Source organism: Leptonotus elevatus, chromosome 6 (genome assembly GCF_054856555.1).
Source record: "Leptonotus elevatus isolate MCC_2025b chromosome 6, RoL_Lele_1.0, whole genome shotgun sequence".
Lineage (NCBI taxonomy): Eukaryota > Metazoa > Chordata > Actinopteri > Syngnathiformes > Syngnathidae > Leptonotus > Leptonotus elevatus.
In genome coordinates this window covers 18,246,353-18,252,935 of record NC_141244.1, presented here as the reverse complement: position 1 = coordinate 18,252,935, position 6,583 = coordinate 18,246,353, and positions in this window count along the sequence as shown.

Genomic DNA, 6,583 nt, shown 5'->3' with positions numbered 1-6,583 from the left:
ATTTGATCCTCACTAGTAGGAAAACTTTCGACGTATTTCCCCCCTATATCGATATTTATCCATTATTTTACGTGTATTTATTATGTATTTTAGACTTCAAGGGTATTTTTTTCTTATCGTTTTATTGAAATATTAAATGTTTGATTTTTCTAGTACACGTTTTATTTGTTAGTTTATTGTAATGTAATTTTTGTTAGTACGGTGGACCCCTAGTGAAAATCGTAAATGACACCAATTGATATGTATTGGGAATTTATTTATTTATCTATTTATTTATTTATTTATTTATTTATCTTTTAACCACACTAAAAAAATTGCAGACTGAAAGTCTAAGCCATATGTTTGTTTTAAGTACACAAAAGTGTAAGATTTTTTTTTTCCTTTGAACAGTAAACTTTAATTGGGAGTGGCATTAAACAACTTGAAGCTTCGTTTGGAAGAATTTTCAAATGTAGGGAGCACAAGTGAAAAGTAGTCAGAAAAATAGATACTTAATTAAAGTACAAATACATGAAAATCTACATACAGTAATAAATTTGTCACTTCTACCTGTGCAGCATGGACGTCAACACTATTTTAATTTGTCATATCACGTCCAAATATATCACAGTGTGTGCATGTGTGTGTGCGTTTCCTCCCAGGTTGTTAGTGATGTCACCCGCATGAGGTCATCAGCATCCAGGAAGCAAGCGTTGAAGTGAGGAGCCTTCATCGTCTTCTTCATCATCTTCATTTTGATTTGAGGCAATGGAGGGAGGGAAGAGGATTGGGTGAGGGGGAGTGTGTGTGTGGGGGGGTTCTGAGTTGCAGTGACCTAATAGCTGCAAAAAGCAATGAAGTCATCCACACTGACTCATATTCCCACATGACAGCAACATCAGCGCCAGTGTTATACCAAACAATATTTATTTGTTTATTGTTGTGACAGTTTTTCAAGTATCATTATTTTTAATTTCTTATTTTTATTTATTGTAGGATCTTCTAATACTTTTGAATGCTATTTTTATGCATTATCATATTTAAATGTATTCTTTATTGTAGTTTTTCAGGATCTTTAATTATATATTGAGTTTAATAAATTTATATTTAAAATATATAAATATTATTCATTGTAGGTTTCTTGGCAATTTTTCGTATTTTATTAAAGTATATATTTTTTTGTAGAAAATGTTTAGGGTATTTTTTTAATTCACAAATTGTATTTTGTATTATAGGTTATATCCCCCACCAAAAACAAGCAAGACATTTTTATCATTGTATCATTTTCTCGTGAATATATCACATCCCGTCACTTTGAAGCAGTTTGTATTGAATAGTACAGTATATATATTTGCACTGCAGATGATGTGAATGCACTTTTTCGTGCGTGGAACAAAACATTGCAGGCAGATTCAATGGAATAATCCCAAAAGTGCTGACAGTAATGCTGCAAATGTAATGAGTTGCTTATGGAAAGACTAAATGTAATATTTAAAATACTAGTGATATCATCCAAATATGTCCTTTTTTCATTTCATTGTTTTGTTAATTGACATGGGTCAATGTGACAGGCCACATAATTGTGGGGTTTAAGCAGCCTCTGGGGCTCTTCAAATGGAACCAAAGCAATAAAAATATGACATCTTTAGTCTTTTTATAGCACATGATTCTCACTCTTCAAACTGCTGCTGTTGTAACTAGAAAGTAGAAAAGCTATTGATGTTGAACTTTTTTTTTTTAACATTTAAGTTGTGTGTTTTTAGTTACATTATATTACATTATTAAAAATCATCGGCGTGCTGTTTTATTTGTGTTGTTCCTATCAATTTTCCTTTCAATTTAATGTAATTTTGACTTTGGTTTCCATGTTAATTTAAATGTGAATGTTAAGGTTACCCAAGGTCATCTGACAGAAAAAGTAAGCATAAATAATTGAATTTAATATATATATATATATATATATTATTATTATTTTTTTTTTTAATGAATGTGAAATCAAATGAAAATTTTGGGGAGAATGATTTAAAATGATTATTTCTGGACAGTAATAAATATTATAAAGATCATCATCAATTTCTAGAGTTATCCATCAGGTAAGTGTTGCATACAAGCAAATCCCCCCCCCCCCCCAAATAATTTTGCTGCCATCCAAATGGAGCGTGATTTGACATTTTCAGCACATCTCAAACGCGTGGGTGTACCTAATCAAACGTCCCGTGGGTGTATTTCCCACACCACATCCAGTAGGTCCGGCCTACTCAACTGTAGCTCGTTACCACGCAGAAAACAAACATCTGCAAAAATGCTCCAAAAAAGCTCAACTGGAATCTTGCCAATGAGCAAGCCGAGTTCTTTGTTGCAAGGATCCTGACATCATCGCCTGTTGAGCACGTGCTGCTGGCCGGGCGAGTCCCTTTGTGCAGAACACGCGCCTTTTTTTTTTACAAGAGGGGGAAAAAAAAATAGGGACATCTGCTGGTGGACATTGAAAAGGGACACTCGTCTGGGACTCGGGGACACGTCTTTTAGATGCGGCTAGCGTCCGCGTGGATGGACGGATAGCCTACAAAAGCGGACAAAGAAAGGCCTCGTGTGTGTAAATGTGGGGAGGCACAGTAACCCAAAGATGCCTTTCATCATCAGAGAGGGGGGAGGAAAGGACAGTGGGGACCACTCTGACGACCAGATGGTCCCAATCAGTAACATGACCTCACTTGTACTTTCACAAGTATCCTGTAACACACACACACACACACAACCCTTTGAGCATTTATTCCATATCCTTGATATAGATCGAGGATTGAACGCGCTAGTGCAACAACGAGAGCACGCTACTAAAATCTATGACTGTAACGTATTTTCCACCTCTAATGTCACTTTTTGGCCTACTAGTACTCACTCAAAACTTACTAGACCCAACCAGGAGGCATGTGTCACACACTAGGTCCAACTAGTTACTAGTATCCTCCTGTAGCTTACTAGTAGCATAAAAATGCAGACAAGTAGTTTTGCCTCACTAGTAATGCAGGTCGGAGCTGGACATTTGCTGATCATAAAAATTTAACCTGTAGTCTTACTAGTATGGCAAAGTTGTACTAGTACAGTAGTGTGCAGAAGTGACATATGGTAGTGGTAAAAACTATTAGTCTAGTAGTGCAGCTATACTAGCGTGATGAATTGTCTTACTGGTGAGCACAAAGCGTACTAGTACAAAGTGTGCTAGTGCGAGGTTAATGGAAAAAAATGATCCAATGCCTTTCTGTAGTTATGCTAGCAGGCCAAAAGTGGTACTAGTAACAAGAAAAATGCTCCTATCGTAAGACACAGTTGTAGTCAAGGCAGAAACCTGATCATGGGTCTTCATATCGATCGGATCCCAGTAGATAGCACCCCCCCCCCCACCCACCCACCCCTTTCTAATGAGGTCACGCGACCTCTCGGACAAACGGCACTAGTACAGCGTCCATTCGCAGAGTTTGAGGATTGGGGGCAGAACGGTGGTTATTCCCGGCCCCTCCCCTCCTCTGCGATTGCATGCATCACGCCATACTGCTCTCCTCCTGCTGCTGTTTTTTTTATTTTTTTTTAAGGAGGGGGTCATGGGGTAAAGAGGGGTGCTTTAATCCCGGCCTCACACCAACACACGCCTTCCTGGAGAAGCCTTTTCCCGATTAGCTCCGCCCACTTGGCCCCCGTCTAGACTGTGATTATACACCTGCTCCATATTGACACGTTTTCGTTTCTTGCCACAATGCAATTGCAGGGATAATTTGCTTATAAAATAAAATTTCATTATAAACTTAATTTCTGAGTTGGCTGCCATTTAGAGTCCATGTTTGACATGATCTTTTTTTTCATTTTTCATTTTTAAACTAATAACTTGTTCATTTAAATTTGTTTTTATTTATTTATTGTATAATTTAAAAAAAAAAGAAGCTAACATCTCATGTGTGAAAACATTTCAAAGTTTTGTGGATTTTTTAAAAATATATTTTCATAACAATTTTGGTGACTTTCCAGTGTAACATGTTTCTTTAAATGCAAAAAAATAAACAAATAATCTTATACAAATACACATAACTTTAGAATTCCAGCTACCATTGCACAAGAGAGGTTAACGATTTAATTAATTTATTTTAATTTCATTTTTGGGGGGAGGCTCTAGCAGCTCACAGTGTTTACATCTCAAAATAAATGATTACAAAAGGGCTTTAGGCAAACTTTTCTCAGCTCAACTTGATTTCTAGTGCACTTTAACAACAACCGCAGCTGTAACAAAGTGCTCTAAATAAAATATGATTTTGTAATTCAAATATACAAGTGCTCCCTTTACATTTGCATTTCGCATAAAGGAAGTGCCGTTTTCTATCCTCTTGTTGCACTTGTGCGAAGCTGTCGCTGTCTATGGCCGGGATATTATCATTTTAATCTTGCAATCGGAGCATGCATGACATCGCTCACATTCACAACACGAGTATGAATGTAAACAAACTGCCGTTTTCTGACAGATGATAGTTTGAGCGTTGGCGAATTACACACATAAAGAATTTCAGCGCTGTAGACAAGCGGCGCAAGTCCAACGGCGTTGAAATTCTCCACCCAATGAAATATTGTGACCAAAAGGCTACAAATGTCCCAATGTGGCGAGGAAGAAAGTAAAAGGCACAAGTTCTCTGCCAAAGAATATCACGGCCAGAAATGCTGAAACAGTCCAAAAGTTGTTACAAGCGCAAGTACAAATTAAGGAGAAAATTAGCAGGTACCTCTTTCTCCATTAAATCTTTCATCTTTTTATTGTTTTGACTTTTTTTTTTTTTAAGTACGGTGCCCAAAAAGGTAAAAACACACACACACAAATGTGTGGCTATTTATATTTATTTGAAGTTTACATTTTAAATATATTGTATATTTTTCTCTAGGATTACAAATAACATTTTGCGTGCATAGTACGGTGGCCCAAAAGGGTCAAATAAGTGATTCAAACTTGTTTTTGTTTATTTTTTAAAGCATGAATTTTTTGTCCACACAGGTATTTTAACATGATTTTTTATATATATACTAAATATGCTAAAATCTCATTTGGGATGGCAGTTCTGAAATGTACAGATTTTATCAAGATATTTTTCAATAACAATTAGAAGACTTTCCAAATGTAACAACATTTCAAGGGCTTGTCTTTCTCTCGAGGGTTAACTGAAATTTTGTGTTTCAGCTGCAAAATTTCTCTCTCCATTCTCAAAATTTCAAAAGTCAATCAGTGTGGCAAAACAAAAGTAAAATTTAATGACCATGCAAAGAATAAAATCCTCCTGATGAAATTCTCTCCCAACGTGGGAACATGCCATCACACATTCTCACCATGGAGAATTGTTCATCCTTTCTCTTTTTTTTTTTCATCATGCTGTGCTGAGAGGAAAACCTTTTTTATTTAACGCGCGTGGAGATGGAAAACATTTTAGGGAAGAGGAGGCGGAGGATGAAGAGGGAGGGAGCAAGGCTTGCTAGAGTGTCATATTCCTCATGCAGAGTTTGCCTTGTCATTCACATCCTTGTGCACACACATGGCCAACCTTGACTTTGACTCTGAGGAATAAAACAAAAAAAAGGTGGGGGAGCAAGAAAAGCACATGTGCAGTTACTTTTGCTAGAAAAACTATACGTGCAAAGTCTTATTTGCGTCTGTTAAGAGGGGGTTGGAAGGTGGGGGTCTTTTGTGTGCTCCCACTAACATGCCGTCAGGCGTGGCTTGTGTGCGAGGACATCTTGTTGGGGAGTCTGAAGCAACGGGTGCGCTTCTTTTGTTCACCGGCACGGCTGCTTCTGCTGCTGCTGCAAAGCGCTTTTTTTTCTTTTCTTTTTTTGAGGGAACTGGATGTACGGATGGCCGTATACGACCCCCTACTCGCCCCCGCCTCCTACATAGGGTCTGCAGTCTGCCAACTCCCTTCCCCCTCGTATATATTATATAAATATATATATATATATACAGACGCCGCCCACCCCCTCTCTCCTCAATCCCTCCCCCTCCTCCTGTGCCAGACACCCTGTAGTCTATACATAACATCCTCATGCGGAGACGACAACGTGGTGCCGCAAAGCGTGGCTACACGAGGTGGGCGTACACCCCCCCCCCCCCCAATCTCCTCAACAAACCCATTATCTATCCTCACTAATTATTCCTATTAATAAAAAAAAATAATAGTACAAACGTGAGTACTAAAGTTGACGTCATCCTTTCACATGAACATGGAAGCTGTTCATGATTCTTCTTTAAAAAAAAAATGGATTAGCCAAATTAATAGTGTACATGGTTCTGTCACTAATTTTATATTTATATTGTTTATTTATAAGGGAGGTCTCAGTAGACGTAAAAAGCATATTACCGTTTTTAAAAATAAATTAAATAAATAAATTAAATTAATAAATAAGTGGGGGGAAATGGGTGATTATCCAAATAATAACACATGGTTGTTTTTGGGCGTAGGCCTACCCCCCCCCCACCCCCTTTCCCCCATTCATCCTCACAAATTTTTTATTATTAATGAAAAATAATAATAATCCAAACATGACGTCAGTCTGTCCCAACACCATTGATTCTCTTGTT